The following is a 23,884-nucleotide window of genomic DNA, read 5'->3' as shown; positions in this document are numbered from 1 at the left end:
AAGTATGTCTACTGAATAAAATTTTAGATAAGATCACAAGAATTCAACCACCTCCGTAAAGGACAAATGGAGAAAAATATATAATTTTACATTTAAAATTGGGAGGTCTATGTATCAAGCCAAAAGGTGGCAGTGTTTTGCTGTTGAAAATATTCAGGACTAACAGGACAGAAACTCCATTTCGGCCTTAGTATAATATAGAAATAGAATGTCAAAGTGCTCATAACTGACACAGGGATATAATACATCCTCATATTATATGCTTGGAGAGTTTAAGCTTAAGGTTTTAGTTTTGTAAGTGAAATGCACAATATGTAGATTGTAACAGAAATGTCTTTGGAAGCCATATTATCTGCCTGCCTTTTTCTCATATATCTTTTCTAATTGTCCCATTTTTTTGCCTACCTCTTCACTCTAGTGGTAATTTGTAAGGCAATTTTCACTACCAGCTCTTAAAACCAACTCTCTCATGTATTCTTCTTTTGATAGACATTTAAAATTTGCACTATGATCTGTCTCATTTTCTGCCATGTAAAATTTTCTGTAAATAGTCTAGCTACAAATATGAATTTGTTCATGTTTGCTACAGGTAATATTGCAAAAGAACTCCAATTTCAGGTCACTTAATGATTGCTGTAAAATGTAATTCCTCCTGTGTGTACATCCCTCTGCCTAAGTCATGCTCTGGTGATTGTTTAAAAGAGTCAGTATAATTGATTGGTAATTAATAGACTGAACAGAAAATGAACATGTTGTCTGATCAGAAAACAAAATTAATGGTTTAATTCTTATTACACTCCTTGAACGTTTCTGATTCTGTCTGAGCCATCTGCATTGGTTATTTTCACTTTGCTGTATGTTTGAGCATGATAGCTAGTAGTTTAGATACTGTGGGGATTTTTGTATGTTTGGAAACTTTTCCCTAATCTTGGTGGAGTTTATGTACACTCACATAGAAGAAGTTGTATTTATGTACTGTACAGAAGTTTTTCTTAGTCTTTAGGAAGTCCACTGAATAATCAGATCAAAGTATTCCAAAAGCACTTTAAGATCAATACAAAGGAAGTTGAACAATGTAAAAATAATTTATTGGATAGTTGTAATTTAAAATATCCTTCAATGTTTACCTTTATCAGTAACAGCTTTTAAGTACCTCATGATACAGATTTGTTATAACCAGTTTTGGCCTGTTGCCTTATTGTATTAAGTTTTTAATTGTGTGGTAAAGTCAGCAGGATATCGTATCTGGATATGATTTTATACTTGTCAGCTTTTGAGACTTAATTTTGCTACACAATGCTTTTACTGTGTAAACGGGTTAATAATTTTATCTTTTTGATTGTTTACCTATGATTTCTATAACTCACATATGTGCATGAATTTTACTTGCTGGTCTTCAGAGTCTGATTTAGGGAAAGCATGAATGGGGAAGGCCAATCTCCCATCAGGTGCTCCTTTACTGTTCCTCTCAGAAATTCAGTTGAGAAAGTGTTGGTGTGACTGAGATAGGCAAATGGATTTGTAAACCTTTTTTTTGTATCCTTGTTGGCTGCTTTACATCTGACCACTGTCTCCTCTTTGCCAAGTTGTAACGGAAGATGATTTAGATCTTGTGGATGGGTCTTTGGAGACTCTTGTCTTTGGGTCTCTTGTTTGCAGAACAAGAGGTGAAATAAAATATTCCTTCATGCCAGCATGACCAGGGCCATTCAAACTCGTCTCAAACTTCAGCTCCAAGTTTTGGCTGTTGACCCTCTATTTACAGTGGACTTTGCTAGCTGGGATCTCGACGACCCATTTAGGATTTGTGTTAGAAACAGCAGCCATCCAGAATGACATGGTATCTCTGATGGTATGAAGAAAGCAAAGAGGTGTGTTAATCTTGGTGCTCCTGGATGCCCCAGAGGAGAATCAGTGAGCCTGTCATCATGATTCTGATACTGCTTGCAGATCCAAAAGTTTTTCCTCTGTTGTTCAATCTAGTTCTTGATAAACATATATATATATATATATATTTATTTTATGGCTTGATTGCAAATGAACACCATGTACTTGGGTACTTGGTGGTGTTTATACCTAGTAAAGGTACTGAATGAAGACTGCATGTGTCTCTGTCATCTCGGTCTCTCTATGTGATGTAGATGAACCACTCATCTCAACCACAGCTGTCAAATTAGCCACTGTATACACACGTGCATTTACTTTGTTTTAGACAAAATATTTAGAATGACATTAGTCTTTAAAAATACTAAGTTAGAGTCAGGTAAAACCAACGGAGATAATAAGTTGGTAGCAAAAACTTATTTCTTTAATTGCAGTTTAGCGTTTTACAAATAGTTATATCTTACCTCAGCCTTTAGAATATTTTTTTCCTTGTAGCTTGAGCTCATTTTTATTGATACCAGAATTAGGAGAGCTCAATGATACATGCTGTAACTTTTGAACTCACAATTTTAAGTTGATTCAGATCTAAGCAAAATGTTATCACTCTTAACTTGATCACTTGCTTGAGTACTTAATTTAGGTGCTGCTATATTACTGTGACTTAATACATTGAAAATCAAAACAGGAGTAATTTTTGAATAAATGAAGTAATTTCTGTTATTCTGTGTTCCAGAATACTACCTTTCCATCTCTTAAATGGATTAAATTTTTTAAAAAAAGTGTTATATTTTTAGTTTTGGAAATGCATTTATTTGTCTTCAAAGAGAAAAAAATATTCATGTAGCACATGAGGTCATCTTTGAAAGAGGGATACATGTTTTTGCCAGGCAGACCTTGATTTTTCAATAACTATTGTGTTGAAACACGCATCTATTTTGTAAGAGCTTAGCTGAGGTAGATCTCAACAGCTGTGTAGAACTTAATCAGATATTGCAGAGTGAGTTATAAGATACGTAGTGTTCTCTCAGCTGGTTTTACTCTGCAAAGTTGGAGTGCCAGCAGCATTGTAGCTGGAGCCGTATGCATCACAGTGGGGGTCATACAGCTCATGCGGTTCCCTGGGAATTCGTGCTGAAGCTGTACTTCCCAGTACTTATAGAGATAGTGCTTTTCTACTGCAGATTAAGGGATATTGTTACCAAATTTACCTGTATGTAATTTGTTTTTTACTGTGTACAAATGCAGGCATTGTTATAAAAAGATGTTGCCAAAGAGTAGTTTCTAGGTCTAAAATTCATTCTGGTTGCTTTTATGGAAAACCTCCTGTCCTGATTGTACAATCATGCTGTCTTTTTATTCTGAAATTCCTGTCTAATGTAAAAAAAAAAGTTGGTGCTTAGATTTTCAAATGATGAAAAGTTAAGGTTGTAAGTATTCACAGACACTAATTTTAACCTTGAGGTCAAAAATTAGAGGTTAATTTAAAGATTGTGCTATGACTGTAATAGAGAGAACACCTTCTCCAATGTTTGGCTGAGTGCAGGAACCTACTTGCTGGATAGGTTGCCAGGTGTCCCTACATTGCTAATTTAGAATGTGTTCTTATGTGTCAAATAAAAATAGCTATGCTAAATTAATCTGAGGGGAATAAAAAGAGAACCATACTGTTTGTTCTGTACATTCTGAATGGTAATATGCTTTTAAAAGTACAAACTATGACAGTTAAATGGGTAGTATGTTTAAAAACATATTTTTAAAGGTCAGCTATAAAAATAAGGAAAAAATGTTGTATATTTTGTCAGTTTCTTTTGAGTTCTCATATAAGAGCATAACTGCTTTAAATACAAACCCAACTTTCTACATAGAAAATTCCTTGATATTAAGAAAAACCCCAAATCATACTTGTCTCCTATCCTTATTATCCTTAAGAGGGACATTAAGTGGCTTCTGTCACTGCTTCCTCTGACTGTAAGATTATACTCAGACTTTCAGTAAACTCCTTTATTTTGGGTAAACTGCTAAGCATTTATGTGAGCTTGATCTTTGAAAAATCCAGTGCAGATCATCATTCTGGAGGAAGAATCAAAGTACTGCATTTGAGGTTGTTTCTGCAGCTGTGTCCCTCAGTGGCATCTGTTCAGAAATGAGAACTAGAAAAGATAATTATGATGATGATTTTATGTGATGGTTCAACAAGTTGCAGCCTATACACACAAATCTGAATAATGCAATTTTTAAAGGAATGTAGTCTTGTTTAGTTGATGAAAACAAAAGAGTTCTCAAATGGTGCCAACTGAATATATGCTCTTCATAGAAGACCACTAATTGGAATTTCATTATTGAGACTAGCTTAGTAAAATAAATATCAGTAAGAACATACTTACTAAAGGAACTCCCTTGAATTTGAATTAGTTGTAATTATGAAAAGATTTTCTACTACATTCTGATAGATATAACATGAATGGCTATGTAATGGTACTTGAATTATGTTTAAGAAAGCTTCTTTTTGACTAAAATACTGGACAGCCTTTTACAAATACCTCTGCTTGGCCTTCTTAAGTCTTCCAATTTCTGTTCTATTTTTGTTTGTACTTAGGTCTCTGTACCAAGTCATCTGTCTTCTGGCAGGTAGGACACTACAAAGGAGGTTGTGCTGACACAGAAGCTAAATAATCACTTTAGTTTCTGTGCCTCAGTGACCTCGGAAAATCTTTTCCTATTCTGTTCTTTTAGCTGGAAAAAAAAACCCAAAAAACAAAAAAACTATCATGTATTTTCCTGATAAAAATCAAATATATAGTTCTACTTTATTATCTGTGTTCCAATCTATTCTTAAGTGTGTGTATCATACTATATATAAGTGTGTTAATACTGTTGGTGGCAAAAAGCCCTGCATCTTCTATTTATAAAGTAAAATAGTTTTTCTAAGGAAACTTTTCAGATACTGTACATTATCCTTGGTTTTATTATAAAGTTCTCAGGAGGGATTTAATAGCCAGTTATTGCATTACTGAAATTATTAGTGGAAATTGAGTAGTTGTGGAGGAAAGAAGTTGTTGCAGTTAAAGTTATTGTTGTTACATTTAAAGTCTATGGATTTGACTAGGAAGTTGACAAGATGTGATTGCAAGAATCACTGCTGGAAAGAGTCTGTCTAGACTCTTTAGGCCAAAAAGTCACATAAATGAATGTTATAGCTTACAGATTGTTTAGTGGTTAAATTGCGAGTTGGAGATTTAAAAATAATTATTTTTAAAAAGGTAATGATGGGGAAGTCAGATAGCCTTTGCTGTTTGTGAAAGAGGTGTTGATTGATTGATTGATAAGACTGCTGTGGTGTTGTAAGTGGTGCTGTGAGAACTTCATATTCTGGTTGATTTTAATTTTATTTGCCCTGCTATTGAATTAAGTCCTTGTTGTTGAATTGAGAAGCAAATTAGTAATTTTTGATGCTACTGAATTGGTACTGTTCATACTGATAAGTGTATTCACTTATCTGTATTTACACCGGAATAACTGTGAGTTATAGTAATGTTGCAACTCAGCTAGATTAGGATGTAAATAATAAAAATTAGTTAATTTGAAGTTACACAAAAATACATGTATGTCTGATTCTTTGGAAAGAGAGAGATGTGAGAAAAACTGGTTATGTTGTAATCTTCAAATTGTAGGATGATCAAGTGTTAGCAGCTGATCGATACGTAAGGAGGCCCTCTGTTCTGCTGTTGGAGGAGTGTTAACAGTAATTTTCAATCTCAAAATTAGCTGATTTATTAATTCAATTTAATTATTTTTACTTCACCTTTTAGTGATCAGGCAAATGAAGAAGAGGAAGAAGCCCATTTTACCAAATGGCATAATTTTTACCTTTTCAAAAGAAATTAAAAAATGAAGGAACAGAATAGAATAGTTTTTATACTCTAGTAGATGATGGGCAGTCACAGTATGTTGGAGGTCCTGGGTCTAAGTGGACAGCTGCTTGGACTGTTGCAAAAGTTGCAGTGGTGATTTGGTTGGCTGGAAAGCTGTCTCTGATCCTGTAACTCTGCCTTACAGTAGGATGGCTGACTGCCCTGTGAAGGTCATGTTGAGCAAAAGGAGCTTGAAACCTGCCATGGTTTAGAAAAATGTCGCTTTTACCTTTTGAAATAGTTATAATTTATATGCTAGGAATATGCTTTGCTGCAGCAGAATCTGCTGCCATGTATGTACAGAAAGGTAATAGTATATGTTTCCTGAACATTTTTTCCTTGAACCTTAAGAAACTTTGACAACTCTTACAGGAAAATATTTGATACCTTTTTTCCTCAGTACATTTCCAATTGCTGAGAAGTAATTACTGGTTATTTATGACTGGCATTGCTTGTAGGTAGTTGAAACTAGGAAAGGTTTTACAAGTCAGTGAAATAAGCTACACAATCTCATTGCTGGAAGTGGCAGACAATATGATTGTTTCAGCAAATATTGTGATATTCCAGTGCTCATTTTCTATAGGGTATTCAGATTAGACACCTCCTTCTTATGTAAATTCAGACTGAAAATCTGTGATGATATAGGATAAATAATTAATGGGTATTCATATGGATATTCTTGCACTTTAGATCAAGTGTATTTTTGATTATGATAAATATAGATGGACCATAATTTTAAAATATGTGCTCTAAATAAATACTCTGTTTAATCTCCTGATCAGATACCTTGACACTTTAGCGGATTGTTAAACTGATGCTTTGTTGAAAGTAATTTTCTTCCCTTGAAAGTGAAGCCAATGTTCTGACTATGATTCCTAGAGAAGATAAATCAAAGTATTTAATGCTAGGTTCCACTGCACTTATGAAATGCTGAGTGCTGAATTAATGAAATACTAGATTGAATTTAAGATAAACTCACTATTTTAAGTGTATTTAAGTGATACACTCACTATTTTAAGTGTTTTTCATATTGCTTTACTTGAATTGTGAATAGAACACATTTTGGACCTAAAGATGCTGTATTACCTCACCTATTATGAAGAAGTTGTTCTATACTTATGAGGAGAGGGTGTAATGGATTTTTGTTGTTGTTTTTTGTTTTTGTAAAATAACTGTGGAAATCTTACTCTTTCTTTTCCATATTGGAAACCATTATCTTTCACAGAGATCCAGTTCCTTGGCATCAAGGCTTTCATATTCCAATGTGAAGTTCTGCTACCTGCCGTAGTATGAGAGCTCTAGCAGAGAAATGTATGTAGGATGTTACAGTATGATTCAGCAATTCTTGAATCCTAGAATACAGTAATTTTTCGATGAAGCCTGATTATTTCTATTTTGAATTCTGGATTTAAGCAATTAACTAAATGAAATTGGTTCTTTGTATGCAAAAAGATACCTAAATACATTTTATCCAGTATTTTTTTCTGGCAGTTGGCCTGCTTTCATTTTGTGTACAATTTGGGAAATACTGAGGTAATATTTTATTTTACAGGATATTTCAAACATTGTGTTCTTGGACAAATTATAGATTAAATATTGCCACAGCTGACTTTGTATCTTTCAGTAATAACTTCCCCTAAGCCAGTTTAGTCAGTTGTATTATGACCAACCATAAATACTAACTACAGAATGTTTCTTCTAGGAATCTTTCAATTAACTACACATATGCTGAGAAAGTGAATTTTGCTTACACATGAAAAATATTTATTTCCAATCTAATTGGTGAAGTTGGAAGAAAAAACATGGGTCTTGACCTGTGCTGAGTATTTTGTGGACATGAATATTTTTGCATATAGTAAGCAGTCTTGGCCTTGTTTTCTGTTTTTTTTTCAACCTGTTAGTAAAGGCAAAAGCAAGGGAATGGCAAATTATCAGGTTTAAAATTATAATTAACCTTATCATCACTGTATTTTCTAGGGAAATTATATTGATGAAAGTAACATTAGTTTTTTTATGCACAATCAGCTGTTCCTGAAAAGTGCAATTGAACAACATTTAGCTTTAAAAACATGTGTATGTATTTGTATTTGGGACTTTATTGTCAACTGTTTAGCTGATGATTATCTACAGGGAAACGTCCTTCTCAGAGATGCACCACAGAAGGACGAGACAGAGGCCACAGCTGCAGCAAGGGGCATTCTGACTATACACATGGGAAAAAAATAGCAGAATTAGAATCGTCAAGTCATTAGCCAGAGAGGCTATGAAACCTCCAGCTTTAATTGAAACTGGACTAGCAAAATCCCAAGCATCCTCATCTGCGTTTCCAGTTGCATCTGTTTTGGCCATGAGCTGAAGTAGATGACTTCTAGAGATCCTTTCCAACCTGAAAATGCTTTCCTACTGTTTGTTTACATCAAATGGAATTAGAGCAATGGAACTTTTAAGATGTGAGGCATAATCACTATACATGATCAAGATTAACATTACTAATTAATGTTTACAATAAGCATTATGATGTTTTTAATTTGTTTTATAGCATGGAAGTGGAGTTTCTAAAAACCTCTTGTTCTGTATGTGTGGTTGTGATATTTGTCTTATAACTGCTTCTAAAAGACTCAGCCGTGCATTGAAAACCTGTTTGGTTAATAGCTGAACATACAGAGAATGGTAGGATTGCATTTGGGTTTTATAACTAGATTGTAAATTCTCTGAAGGAGAAACAATGAGTAGGTTCAGGCAGATGTGTGTGGTGCAATAGTCAGTTGGGTGGGTGGCAGTCGCAAGCAGATGCCTGAAGATTGGGACATGTTTAACATACTGTAGTAAAGGGAAATGCTTTGCCAATATACAAGGACAGTGGTTCCCAAGTGAGAAGTGGAGCCTGCTAAAGTACACAAGCAGTTGTTTGCTGATTTGTTAAATTTTCAATAAAGTATGACTGGATTCATTTATAAAGGACTGAAAATTAGAGAAAAATGTGTCAGGAATAAAGTATAAAAGGCACCTAAAGCGAAGGTGAAAAAATTAATGTGATAGAACACTGGAAGCGAAGACAGGGGTTACCTACAAATTTTTATGTCAAGTCTGTAATTTAATGACTTTATGTAGGAAGAATCGACAAAAATCTTTTTCATTTATTTCATAAATGGAACTTAAATTGATTTGAACTTGACCCATGTCTTCTGCCAATATGGAGCAAAACACTCTAGCCAGCCTATTCTCTCAGCACTCATCTCTGATTTTCCCTGCTATTGTAGGTATCTTTTCCATTGCTGTCATTGTGAAATGTAAAAAATCAGTATATAAGCAAAATTTTGGGCTAGGGAAGGGAAAAGGTAGGAGTAAAAACTTAAAATTATTGTTCTCATAAACCCATCATGCATAGCATAATGCCATTTAGTGTTTCAGTAATTAATAGTGTATATCTTAAGGCAAAAAGAGATAACTAGTGAGCATATTTCTTGTGTTATGTGTTGTTTTATATGTTTGCTTTAAGGGATGAATTAGTGGCATTCTTAGAACAGTAACTTTGATGTTTCCAGAACTAGGGCAACTGTAATGACAGAAGTGTGGTCTTGCCATATAAAGAGAAGTATGTTGTCAGCAAGCAAAGGATAATAGCATCCTGTACACCCAGAAGGCCTGCTGTGATGTTTGTGTCTGCATAAGATCCCTTTCACCCTCAGAACAGGCTATTTTTAAACTGGTACTGAGTTTGACCTTAGTAAAGAAATACTGTTGGAAGATTTATAAATGTGTGGTCATGCACAGTGTGTTTCTCAGTCCTCTAGGACGCTGACAATAGTATTTTTTCCACAGAAAATTTGTTTTAGTTTGCATTTCACTGGAGTTCAAAAGCTTACCTATTTAACATTACTAGGGAAAACCTGATTACAAATTATTTTCTGTATCCTTAATTGATATAGCTTACCCAAATCCGTGAGACAGAATTAGAGATTTAAATTCATTGTTCCATGCAGCTTATGTTGAGATGGTGTCACATTTCTGATTAAAATAGAAATAGCCTCCATAGACTTTGTTGTTAACTACATTTTCCTCACTGTGAGTGGTGATGTCGTTGTAAAACTTGTGAAGAATATTAATTGTTCCAGGTCAATACTACTACTACTTCATAGGAATAGCATGCACACCTTTGATAACTGAAGGAGAATGTTGGTATAGTTGACATACATTTATTGTAACATCTTTTAAATACCTTGCAATGCTGGGAAATTTTAAGAGCAATCTTTCATGTGCCTCTTGTAACCTTCTAAGACCTTATGTTATCGCATGATATCTAGAGACAGGTTTTAAAACTGACAGTGATGGGAAAGTGCAATATTGGAGTGATTCCTTACTGGGAGAAATTTATGATGTGAGTATATGTTAATTAACATTAGGTTAAGCCTGACTTAGCAAAACAAAGGCCTTAAAATATCTGAACCCAAATTTAGCAGAAAAAAGTACATCTTAATATTTGAAACTTTTTCTAGATACTTCTTAGTTTTAAAATTGAGCATGTTCATATAGAATATTTTCTCCTGTTTATTTCCCTCTTTGCCTATCCTTTATGAGAAATTGTCTCAGTGATTATCTTAGAGAGAGTTTTGAGTAGCTGGCCTTCCAATATTATTCTTTCTTTTCAGTTCTCTCTTTTAATCCTGTGGCCATTTGTGGTGTTGAAAAGACTACAGAGTTTGTGAATGCATAAAGTGGGTTGGGGTTTATATAAGTATTTACAGTAAGTCTTTAAGTCTGCAGCTTTGGAGCTGTTGTCTCCCACTCTTCTGAAGTCTGCTGCCATTTTTTCAGCTAATTCTAAATTACACTTTTCTCCTTTAAAACACTTAAAAGATTCTTTGTGCATGTTTGTTATGTATGTCTTAATCACCTAATACCTGTAGTTAGTGAAGAGGTATAGCATATTATAACTCTCTAATACACGTGTGATTGCATTGATAATTGAATTGATGATTTGAAACTATGTGAAGCTTGCAAAGACTCTTAACAGTTGTGTTTCACATTTCAGTGGTGTAACTATATGCGAGACAGCTCAGCAAGGTTTTTCAGTTCACAAGATTTGCTAATGCAGCAGCAATTAACCGCCAAGGGAAATTTAGATTTGAAGGGACTCTTCATCTGCTCATTTGTAAAAGCCCTCCTGGGCTATTCTAGAAATTTCTGCTAGCAACTACATTTAGCTCTTCTGTGTGGCTTGTTTCAACTCTTGTGTGCAGCTGTAGTTACTATTTACTGAGGCTCGTGAGGTATGACATGGCAGCAACAAGTACATTCTCTAGGTGGTAGCAGCAGGGCTGGCAAATGTGTCAGCTCCTGGTACACAGAGAACATGAACAGAGCATTTGCTCTTATTAGCACAGAACATTACTTCAGGCTAGAAGTAATCAATCTTGGTATGCCTAATCTACCAGCTATACTCCTGCTTTATGATATATTAATAGTAATATGACTGATACTGGAATGGGCTGAGTAAAGGTTTTATTATTTTGCTGTTTTGTTCTTGTTCTTTGTTTGCAGTTGATAAAGTAAACAAATAAAACACATCAATACTGCTTTTATCATGAGCTTCATCTACATGAAGCTAAAAGTTGTACAATATTTAATGCTTTCTCATGAAGAACCCTTTTGAACACAACAGGGTTATGATTGCTGTATTCATATATTCCTGATTGGTCTCCCATGTGTTTTCTAAGAATAAACTGATTTTGGAGATTGCTATGGAAATTTGATTCAAGTACAAAAGGTGAACTAACATAGACTTGTATGAATAGCTGGTATTCAAAGTGATCTTTGATTTAGGAAGAAAATAAACCACACTCAGATTTTGAGAGCTGTAATAGCAAAAATTTCAACAAATATGAATTGGTGAGATTATAATTTTTAAAAAAAATTATCTCTGATAGACAAACTGGCAAATAAGGGCCTTGAATAATAATTTGATAGTTATTATTATGTGTATGTAATACTTGTAGAACAATTTCAGATTACCTGATTGATTTGGGAAGTATCCTTTATGGAACAGAGGTCAGATTTTGAAACAGTTGTCACGCAGTAGCAGAATGACTGCAGCATATTACACACCCTGCAAAAGTTCTTAAATGTGTATGTTCTTTATGAAAATCAGTAATTTTTCCTTTCTTCCAGTGACTTGGAATAAAAGCAGTGGTTGGTGCTGCTGAGAGCACAAAATCTGAAAGGATTTGGAATCCTTGTTGTAATTCCTTAGAGTGAATTTGGTTCATATTGCCTGTGAGAAGAGAGACTATAATCCCCTTTTTGCTATTACAAGTTCAGAATATATTGTCAACCTTTTCTCTTTAGCGTCTAAATCTCATATATATTTAAAAATAGTTCAGAAAATCAGAAGACTTAAAAAAGAGCAAAAGGAAAAACTTTAAATGGATGAATTTTACACCGTATTAAAAAATAAAATATATAATATTGTATTTACATTATTTTAATATATTAATTTATGGATGTGTTTATGGTCTATATAAATGTTTTAGATCCTTGAGGGACACACTATTAAATTTGAATACAAAATCCATGTTCATCACTTTGCATGGAGTGTGTGTGCAGCAGCTGAAGGTCCTCCCCCTAGAATGGTAATCCTCTAGTTGAATAAGAGGATAATTCACCATCTTAGTCATGCATAAGGTATATACATATATCTGTTTAGGACCTGTTAAAAAACCAAAAAATTATTCTGACCTGCGTATTCCTGCCCATGGCAGAGGGGTTGGACTACAAGACCTTTCAGTGTATCCTTCAACGTAACACATTGCATTGGATCTCTTGCTGGAGTTGTTATCTTGCTGGTTTTGGGTTGTAATATTCAGGTTCATACTAGTAAGCTGAAGGGAATTTTTACCACTTCAAATAATGTAACTGGGATTTATATGGAGGTTATATGCTAAAGAAACATGTTTAGGTTTCTCTTCAGTTAATGGGTTTTGTTGCTTAGATTGTATCTTTATCCGAGGTCATGCCCAAGCCATAGATAATGTACTACTGAAAATGAACTGCTTTGTATCCCCTGTTTTATTTGAGTGTGTACATGTCAATCACTCCTCTTTCAACCAGTCGTAATAAATACATTTAGAGACATCACAGAGAAAACAAGGAAGCTGAGAACAGGCCTGTGATGAGGAAAAATATTAAATGATTGACACTGTTATTTTCTTTTGTTGATCCTAGCTGCACTTTGATGGAGTGTCTATTCAGTAACAATTCTAGAGAGAAGATTGTGACATCTTTATTTTACTTGTTATTTTGTTTGCTTTGCTTTAGCGTTGCAGACTTCCCTAAACAGATTACAACAGACTCGTTCATCTGTTAACGTTTGGCCACTGAGCAAGCCTGTTTCCTTTTTTCATAGCATCTTATGTCTTGTTTATATTTCAGAATTCTCTAATGAAGGCCTCTAACTTATTATTGTATTCTTATTTATATTCTGTCATGCCTAAGGATGCTGATTTTTGACAAAAGCATCATTATTCAAGAAACTCTACATAGATTTCTTTGTCGCCTCAAGGGGGGCTTCTGCATTAAACTTACTCCAATTATCTCTATTGTTTTAATAGTTAGATATCATAAATCAAGCCTACTCACCAGAATTTCTCTCTAGTCAGAGGAGAAAAATGAGCACTTACAGAAATGAGTTTTTATCAATTAGCTGTAGACATTTTACGTTAAATGATGGGCCAAATAAATGACATGTAATTTAATTAGCATAAAAATATATTTCTATATATATTTTCCACTTTTGTCCCTAAACTAGATGATCAAATAGTAATGAAATTATTTGAGTATGTTTCACCAGACTGTTTTAAGGATTATTTATGTGCAATTTACTACTGCTCAGAAAAAAATATTTTCCATGTTGTATCTTAAATTTTAGGATGACATTTCCTACTTTTCACTGTACCTATTTGGACACTCCTTTTGGGAGACTGTGATAGCTGACCAACAAGGGTCTTCAATCAAATTTTCATCCAGTTGAGATAAAGCATCTGTTAATGAGCTATACGTGCAGATAACAAAATAATATTGGAGAGCTTCCATACTGTTCTTGTGTTTACAATATTATTTTCTTTTTTTCCCTTCCTTCCTCTCTGTCTGTTAAACCACACAGAAGAAATAAGGTCATAATTTAATGAATGACCCCTTGGATCACAGATGCTGACAAAATGAAGCCTGAACATTTTAAATTGGCTGGCTGCTGTTATCCTAACAGAGCCCATTAAAGTCACACAAGAGAGCATAACTTATTATGTAGTGAAACTGTGACTTTTTCATGGTTTCTTTGTAAATGTGACGAAATTTATGGATGGCATTAGTGATACTAAGTTGACAGAATTAAAACCACTGTTTATGGACACAGTTCAGTAACTTGTTTTAATTAGATGCTCATTGCATTGATCTAAGAGGATTTTCAGGCAGTATTTTATCGAGAAGGCTTGAAAGAGAATGGTGAAGCTCTCGCAAAAATGAAGAATTAAAAGCAATATTTTCATTTAAATACATACATGTTTATCTAATTACTTCATTAGACTCTTGCACTTTGAAAGAGTGGACAGTGTTTTGTATAGGGGCTTCAGCCACTGTTCAACCTAATGGTAAACCATTAAGCTAATGGTTTACTGTATTAACACTGAGTGTATATAACATGGAGCAATTCAGCTCTAACTCAGATAAACACATTAGAAATGGGGCAACAAAATCTAAGCTACATTGATACTATTGACTATAAGGGGAACTCCTGACCTTTAGTTCTGCTACTGATACCTAAATTTAGCATGGGATATGGAACAGTATCAGAAGTAAGTCTATAAGGATAATCAATTATCTTTTCTGTCAGAGAAGATAATACCTTTAAATTTCTTCTTTCCTGGTTTCTTTCTGTGTCTTTCTCAGGTTATCTGACCCCATTAATAATCAACCTGGCTGTAACGCTGTTGTATTATTGTATTATTGCTATTGCCTTCTTTCTAAATTTTAATGAAAATAACAGGCAATAATAATGCCTGGGATTTTTAAGATGAAACTTTTGGGCATTTAAATATGGTAAGCTTTTGGAAAACACAGTATAGACTTGTGAAGTGAGTGTAAGGAGTTACAAACTGAATGCAAATAAATGCAAAAAAGTTGAAAAAAAATTCATTCAATTACTGATATAAATTTATGGAGATGTCAATGTTACAGGGGAGCTTGTGGTCTGTTAAATACAGTAAATGGTTTTAAGGACATTATGTTGCATGCATCTTAAAAATTCCTGACAAAGATTTTACTAGAAAAAGCAACATTACCAAGAAGTAACATTCATCATGTAGCAAAAAGGCTGTGTTTTATTTTATTTCACAATAGAATGGGATTATAAAATTAAAGTCAAAATTAATAACACTTTTAAAACAAAATAATTTTAGATTCTTCTTCAGCATGGAGGGTTTAAAAGGAGCAGTACTTTCAACTAGGAACAAATATAAGAAGGTTAGCCTAGCTCCAACTTTTTGCAAGCCAGAGTAAATCTTGATATGGAGTCCCTTGTTGAGGGCTCTGGTGGAAGGGCAGCTGGGAGATCTTTTAAACCACAGATTTATAAATTAAGGTTTTGACGCAGCAATTGCCAAAGTTATACAGACAGTCAAAAATTGGGATGTGGCAAAAATGCAAGACCACTGAGATTGGCTCAGTTTGGATGAAGTATGATGCTGATAACACCAAGGTTGTGGGTTTGATGCCTGTATGGGCCCCTCACTTGAGAGTCAGACTTGATGATCCTTGTGGGTCCCTTCCAACTCTGAATATTCTGTGATTCTGTAAGTGTAAGGCTACTTACTGGAACTCTCTTACAAAGAAAACATTTACTTCATCATCTCTTTTCAAAACTGGAAAAACAAAGTGCAAATTGTCAGTTGGTTTCCCTGCCTGTGTACCTTTCCTTATAGAGCTCCTCAGCACTGAGAGACATTGAATATGTTTCTTTCCATTAAATAGTACCTGAATCTGTACGACATCTTTTTAAACAAATTCAGGGACAGTTATCTATAAACTGCTAAATGATACTTCCTTTACAACTTCCTGTGGCAACAAACTGCAAAAAGTTATTTTTTGTTCTTCATCTGTTCTTCATCCAGGGAATGTCACAAATCCATGCATCTACTTACTAATTTCAAGTTTTAATTTAAGATTTAGCTGAAAATTGTGCCAGCAAAAAAAGAGTATTACAACTGTCAGTAGCTCTTTCTGTAAGATTCAGGATGGATTGGATGAGAGTCTGAATATAGTCTTCAGAGCATTGTTTAGAAATGAAGAATCTCTTCAGATTGACTTTTCTCAAAAACAAAGAAATTTTCATTTATGTGAAAACTGTGTATTTCTTGTTCATATTTCACTTTCCTTTGCATCAATATTGTAAAAAAAAAAAAGAGAAATACTCAAAGATGATCTCAATTTCAGTACTTTATGTACTGCAGGAAGGTATCCATAGACCAGTTGAGGCCTGACATTAACATTGTGTCTTCCATTATTAATATTATTAGCTCCAAGCTAGTATTAAATTTGTATCTTAGTGATATCAAGATGCATATGAAGAAGTATTTCTGGAACAGTAGAATGAATGTCATGATAATTTTTCTTAATATCCATGATTATTTAGTGATGGTGCTCTTAAAATGACATATGTTTACTTAACTTTTAGTTTCTTCTGCCATGTTTTTTATATTACTAACTTGTATCTGTGAAATTCACTTGGATTGTGAAATTGATGCAATATAGGAAAGCAGGGGAAAGGTTCACCTAATTCCAAAATTAAACTTCCCTGCTATATTATTGTGAGAAATATGCCATTTGATATATGAAACATCAAAGATTACTATGAAGTCTTCACAAAATACTTTTTCCCAAGTGGTAGAACAAAAACCACAAAGAACCACCTGTGTTCTTCTTTTTTTTAATTTTTTTTTATTTCTCATACTAATGATTAGTAATACTAATTCTAATACTTTTATTTGTTGTTTAAAAAATGCTTCTGTGATATCTTTCTGATGTCTGTTAAATTTAGTGGAAGCAGTAATGGTTCTGGGAGAAGAACAAGGTGTATTGAAGAAAATGGTTGTTTTTAAAGTTAAGTACATCTGATTTTGTGTTTTTTTTTATTTCACAGTGGGTTTTTTTTTTTACAGGTACTGGTTTAACTTCTGAAATTCTCAGCCTTTCAAATATTTTCCCTTCACTGAAAAAAGAGTGTCATGACAATATTTAAGGCTGCTGAACAAGAGGAACAAAGATTTTGTTTTGCTAAATATACCCAACAGGCCAACACTGATGTACTCACTTCATTGCTTTCTAGCTCAGTTGTAAAAATACCCAAGCAAAGCTTCCTTCTTTGAAAAGATTATTCTAGGGAACATTTGCTTTACAAAGAATAAAATATAGTTGGTGTTACTACATTTGACAGAAGACATGCACAATTCTTATCCTGTATTTACTAGGAAGTGATGTTCTTTATTACTAGAATTCAGAGATTATTTTCTTAGGATGATATAAAAACTCATTCCTTAAGGAATTTCATGGTACATTTTATAAATACTTTCTTTATTATAGTGTTCTTCATGCTAAAGTAAATAATAGAATCTCTAAGGCATAATGGAAGGTGTATGGGAAGAACTGCTACTGCAATGAAAACCAGTGAAGTTTGAGAGAATTATACAGTAAAACAAGGCTAATCTAAGAAAACACAGCTGTAAAATTGCAGAATGTTTTTACTTGCATGAATTTAACAGAATGTTGATGTAGACAATAAGAGGGCACATTCATCAAAATAATTTAATTTAAACACTCCCCTCCGCCCAGCTCAGTTTAAGCATACTCAGATTAAGTACTCAGATTTCACATGATGGTGAGGAAAAGAACCCTTAGGATATTTAAAATTTATGAAGACTCCTGAGATTTCATTCATTATGTTGACAATATGCACAGCTTCTTTTCAAAATGGATTGGCCCAAAAAAGGTGAACAGACGTGGTTGAAAGACTTCTTCTCATAGTGTGTGCTGAATTATGTGAGTTACTTCTGCTTATACATTATCCCGGGGGACTGCTTAATGTACTTGGTTATATACAGCTGCAAATTTTTAGCTGTGGGCTGATATCCATATTGAGCCATAAATTTATAGTTGATCTATTGCTTCCTGGGCAGACCAATCATACTCAGATGGAATTAAGGACAGTAATTGATTTCCTGCTAAATAAGACTCATATTAATTTAAAATATAAAGAATGTAAATTAGAATCCCTATATGAAGCAAATATGTATTCTAAATACTGCTTGTAGATATGAAAACATTTTTATAAATATAAATTTGCATATAGATCTGTAATTTCTGAATGGAAAGCAGTATCTATAATTTTTTTACCATTTGAATTTTGATTGACAAAAACATTTCTGCCAACAAATCTTTGGCTGTTGTGGTTACATCTTTATTCTGAAAATATACCATACTAACAGAATGTAATTTTAGCTTGTTTTTAGCTTGTATTAAGTACCAAGGTGACTGTTGCATGAGGTAGGGGTCTCATCTGCTCATATGTACCATTACAAAAGCTGCTTTATAGAAAAAAAAATTATGCAGTGATTGCTTATCAGCTGTGTGTCAGCACGTGTCTTTGAGAAATTTGGAATGAGGCTGATTCACTGAGATGCAGAGCAAAATCTTTTATTAAGTGAAGCTGTCTTTTTCTGATCAGCAATTAAGCTGCCAAGTAAGTCTGCTTAATTTCACTTCCATCCTGTGAAAATCAGCTGCTGTTTTATGATACTGATATAACAAGTAAAGGAGGAAAGAAATTACCTCCATTGACAGAATAAGGAAAACTTAGTTGTGTTATTTCAACTTAATTTATATTTGGAATTGCATCCTGCTCCAGGATTTAAAAAACATCAGTCTCCCTCCCCGCCCCCCCATGTACTCTTTTTCTCTTTTTTTTCTCTCTTCTTTCTCTGCCTTGTTTTTGCAATGAAGAATGTGCTGTATAAAGTTGAATGAACTTGGATTATTTCTCATCAGAGAGACATTTATCCTGGAGGACTTGAGCCCACATTTTCCCTTTACTTCAGTTCACATGATGTAATCTGTATCCTTCCTGAGGATAAAGAAAAAGTTTTTCTTTAAATATTATTTCCCAATCGGAGTCTGATTTTGTGTTGAAATTGTGTTGCTGTCTAGAAGAAAAACCTCATCCATCTAGTTTTTTATTTTCCAGGTGGGATTTTTAGTTAGTTTGTTGTTGTATACACATATGGCTGAAATGAAATTAAAGCATATTAAATCTGAAGCAAAAGAAGCAGTGGCTATATTACAGTGTTTTGGCTACTTGGTTAGAGATAAATGCCCATTGTTTTTTAGCAAATGCTTGAAATTATGTTACATAATTGGGCTTTCTGAGGAAGAATTTCCTTCATTGTAGCTTTTAAAATTATTCCAGTTCTCCCCTTTTTCCTAGCCAGTGTTTTGTTTCTATGGACAGATAAATAGTTTTGACTCTGGCACGTGAAGTTCAGGAGGAAGAATCTTCGTCTTGTCTTGACTGGTTTCTTCTCTAAAGCCTTGGTCCTTGTACCCTGAGTGCTCCTTGTGCAAACCTTCGAGCCTGATCTGCAAGAAGGAGGGGCTGTGTCTGTGCAGCTCTTGTGACTCATTGCTCAGGCCCTTCTCAGCTCTCGTATTTCCCAGAGCAAGAGTGTGCATCAGGACAACCCGGCCAGGGTTGGTTGCAGTTTCTACTCGTACTTGCATTCTATACATCGATTAAAATACTTACAACATTACTCTTCTGGAAAGAGAAGACAGAATTTTTCTGAAGCTCTTCTCATAGCATTCAACTCATCTTGATACAGTTCATTCTAATTTACCCTTCTTTTCCCAGCCTGGAAGTAGTAGAGGGTATAATACTATTTTTGAGAAAACACATTTTAGAAATAAAGGGTCACTAGACTATTGATATTTCAGTAGTTTTCTACTTCTATATTTTTCTGTATTTTTATTGAACAAGATTTAAAACTTTAAAATTCCTAAAGGATTGTATTACTACTGTTGATCATGACAGTTAAACAAGAAAAGAAAAAGCTTGTCTAGTTCTGGTTTTGCCACCTTAGTTTAGAGTCATCTAAGACTTAAAATTACTTGTTTACTCTAAGCTCTCAATTTTAGTTGTCTTCTATATCAAGCTTTAAATTTAGTAATTTTTTAAAACATTTTCCAGAAGTTACATCTGTCAAAGATTGTCTAAATTCAACAAAGCTTTCTTGTTTTGAAGAAGTACCACTTTCCATGTTGGAGCCTCTAAGTGTGACCTCTAAGCAGGCTTGCAGCGCTACGTCTGCTGCTTTTTGAACACACTGTACATCCATTGGCCTGCTAGATGTGACTTTTTTCATTTTACTCTGAGTTGGCAGGTCTTGGCTGCATTGCCTGCAGTTGTATGTTGTTTAGCAAATACTGTGCATGGCCCTACATCCCATATGCTCATCTTACACTATTTCTCCTGGTATTTCTTTTGTGAAGATTTCCTAGGCTTTTACTTTGTATTCTTTATTTTTTATTTTATTCTGTTCCCAAAGTAAGTACATTTATTTTATTTTTTTTGTTTGTTTTTTCCCCCTTTGGGCATTTTATTTTTGTCCTGAGGGATTTATGCAGCCTTCCATATGATGTACTACTCTTTTCCAAGTGTGAAGTCATATCTTTTGTTAGTTACTTGTGTCTTGCCCTCCACCCTGCAGCTTTGGATAACTGAACTGAGCTAGGATCTATCTACTGTAATGAAATCTGCCAACTTAATTATAGGTCTAACTCATTAGTTTAAAATTAATAAAAGATTCTTCAAGGAATTCTTCCACTTTTTTTGAGTTTCATTTGCAATCTTTCAAAAGTGTCTTTTTTTTTTTTTTTCAGCATTATTGCAATTTTAGCTCAGAGCTTGCACTTTCAGTCTTGATCTCTAAACGGGTTTTCATCAGTAGGTGCAAATTCCGCAAAAATAAAAATGTAGTTATTAGTGAATTTTTTTTTACTTAATGTGAAATAAGTCAGCTTTTATCCTACAGATGTCAGATACTTATTTACTTTCTCCTTACCATCCATTAGCATAAGTCTAGTTTCAGCTTGGTAGTGGCCTTTAGCTCCTGCACTGCTGTTATTCCCTCTCTCATTCTTAGGTGTCTGTCTTCCTAATTTCTCTGATAATCATAAAGTAGTTTAGTTCCTAACTGTGAATTTATAGACTAACAACTTTGGAGTCCAAACACATGTGTAAAGCAGAGCTCATGTTAGATGAGGTTGTGAAGGCAGTTAAACAAGCATTTTGAGTATCTCCAGTGATGAAGTCTTGTGTGAGTTCCAGTTTTGTGTTATGTAGCACTGAGGAGAACAAAAAAAGTATTGAAAGAGCAAGTGTTATTGAAGTTCATGCCCTATATTTGAGAGTCTGCAATGTAGGGAGATCCTAATTTTCTTGCCCATTTGCACAAGAAATTTTAGTACTTATTTCTAAAGATGCTTACACTGATGTCACTATAGAGAACGTGACAGTAATTCTGCTGAAACTGTGACTGTGGCTGATGGAGTGCAACATTCCATGAGTGAAACAAACTCTACAACCAGAACCTGACCATTAAGTAAAGAACATATTTTAAAAAACCTGAAAAACAAAAACCAAAAGCAAACTAAATAAAAACAAACCACCAAACTCCCCACAAATTAATCCTTTGTAGGAAAAAAAAATCTGTTTGTATTATTTTTGTCTTACTATGTTATTAAATTTCTCTTTAAATTATTTTTTCTGTGATAGTGGCCATTGTACACTATTTGTTTAAAATATTTTCGTGTTCTTGAGAATGTTAATTTTCAGATTATTACTCAGATGTTATGTATTTGACAAAATGAATATTGATGTTATGCAGAGATATGTTGTGCAGTGGCAAAGGCTTCTAGTTTTAAAAATTTATTGTAGTCTGGAAAAACATGGAGAATAGCATTTGAGTGGGCAAGTTTTGTACTTACTTGCTTGAGGAAGAAAATGTAATATTTATCCAGTGATAAGTATGGAGATTTAAAAAATGCTCTGTAGAAACTGAAAATAGTTCCTGTTCACTATTTTAAATATTTTTAGTACTATTTGGAAATGGAAACTATCCTTGAAGGACAGATGGCAATTAATTGCATGCAAAGCACTTTCTGAACTGTTTGCTATCTCAGATTCCATGAAAAAATAGGAAATTTGACAATATAGACTGTATTACACTTTCATGGAATAATAATCACTTGCAGTTTTCTTCTATAGGTACTTCATTTTAAATAGATAGTTCAGATGTAAAGTATTATTCTTTCTTAACAAAACACATTGGTTCTTGTCTGTATCATTTAAATGTTTGAGAGCAGCTGCGTAAGAGGGATTTTGGAGTTAAAAGTTGAAACTTTTTCCTTAAGTTCTGAATAGTGACTGCTCTGCTTATGTCTTCATGTGACTATAATATTTTGTTTTCTTTGTAAATGTTTAATATGTTGAATATTCTATTATTTTAGTGTGTTATAATTGTATTGGTATCTCATCCTTCCTTAGAACATGTTCTGTTCTCATAAACAGTGATTACGAAACCCTGATTTTGATAATTCCATTCCAGTTTAACTCTCTATTATTGACAGACCAAAGTCATGTGCACAGTATGACATGCTTCATGAAACAATGAGAATAAGCTGAAAAAAAGCTGTTTCTAAAGACAACTTGTACTTACTACAACAAATTGTGGAAAATGATATGCAACTCTGTGTGGGGTTCATTTATACAAACCACTCATTGAACTGCTGCTCTGACATTACACTGACATGTAAGATCAGAAGAGGGATTGCTGATATAATTAGATATTCAGCCCTTTTAGATGGGACCTTCTGTCCCAAAGTTCTGCTTATGGTTGCAAATTTTCTTTACAGTGACTAAAAATGATCTGTGTAAGCACATAAAAGACCTATCATGCTGTAGTTTTCAGAAGATTTGCAGAATATCCACAAGTTCTGAATGTCCCACCAGGTCAATAATGTAGCTGGCTGGGCATATACTGCCAAAAATTTTTATTCCTTTTTCTTTTCTGTTTTAAATATTAACTGCACTGCATACAGATCCCTTTCATATATTCAGTTTTTCCTTGTTCCTATACTACAAACATTCACTAGAAGACACTTAACAAGTTAGAAGAAGCAGTTCAAGAATATTTTTGTTTGCCTTTATAAAGCTTTGGCTCTCTAAATGAATTCAGAACTTCCCACATTGCCTACTGACAAATATTATGCATAAGAAACTCATATTATTGTAGGTCACTGAATTAATTTTTAAAATGCCAATTGACGTGGTTCCCTTAGGGACTTGTAAGTTGCTCCTATATATTATGTTCCCACACAAATGTGGAAATTCAGAGTTTTAGAAGGGAAAGCATTTGTAGAACAGAAACAGCTAGCATGAATCAGGTGATGCTTTTCTAACATTTAAATTCTAATAAATGGAAATAGGCAGACTTTCTAGAGATTTTTCCTTGTTTAGCTCTCAGGAGCTAAGTATTGAGGTTAGTGTCCTTTTTTCCAGTACCAAACTTCACAACCTCACTGTATTTTGAATTACCAAAAATGGGAGTTACAAGTACAAATAAAGGGTACAGCTGGGTTCAGTCCACAGTGATACCAAACACTGGAAGTGAAATAGAAAGATAGGCTAGTCAGAGCTATTTGATTAAGCAATTTTTGATTGAAAAAGATCTTAGAGATGGTACTAGTATTTGTTATATCTTGCTGATGTATAACGTGTATTCTGTTTTTGTCAAATAGTCAAAAACAGAATGCTGTAGATGAGAGATGGTAATGAACCAATAAAAAAATATTTTCATTTAAAAATAACATTTCCCAGTAGCTGTCGGCAAGTTCAGTTTTTCCCTCGTGCACTGAAATTTTATAAGCATGGTGGTTTTTTTTTTGGTAGAATTCTGAAATGTGATATTCAGTATGTGGCCGTGAAGGCAGGG

General features: G+C 33.9%; 1 protein-coding gene across 1 annotated transcript in view; it reads left to right on the top strand.

The window, feature by feature from the left end:
- Nucleotides 1-23,884, top strand: part of LOC131573608 (mitochondrial inner membrane protease subunit 2-like) — a 405,788-nt gene that overhangs the window by 16,471 nt on the left and 365,433 nt on the right. The window lies entirely within an intron of this gene.

This window comes from Poecile atricapillus, chromosome Z (assembly GCF_030490865.1).
Source record: "Poecile atricapillus isolate bPoeAtr1 chromosome Z, bPoeAtr1.hap1, whole genome shotgun sequence".
In the NCBI taxonomy this organism is placed as follows: domain Eukaryota; kingdom Metazoa; phylum Chordata; class Aves; order Passeriformes; family Paridae; genus Poecile; species Poecile atricapillus.
The sequence above is the reverse complement of the archived record's forward strand: the minus strand, read 5'-3'. Positions and strand labels throughout refer to the sequence as shown.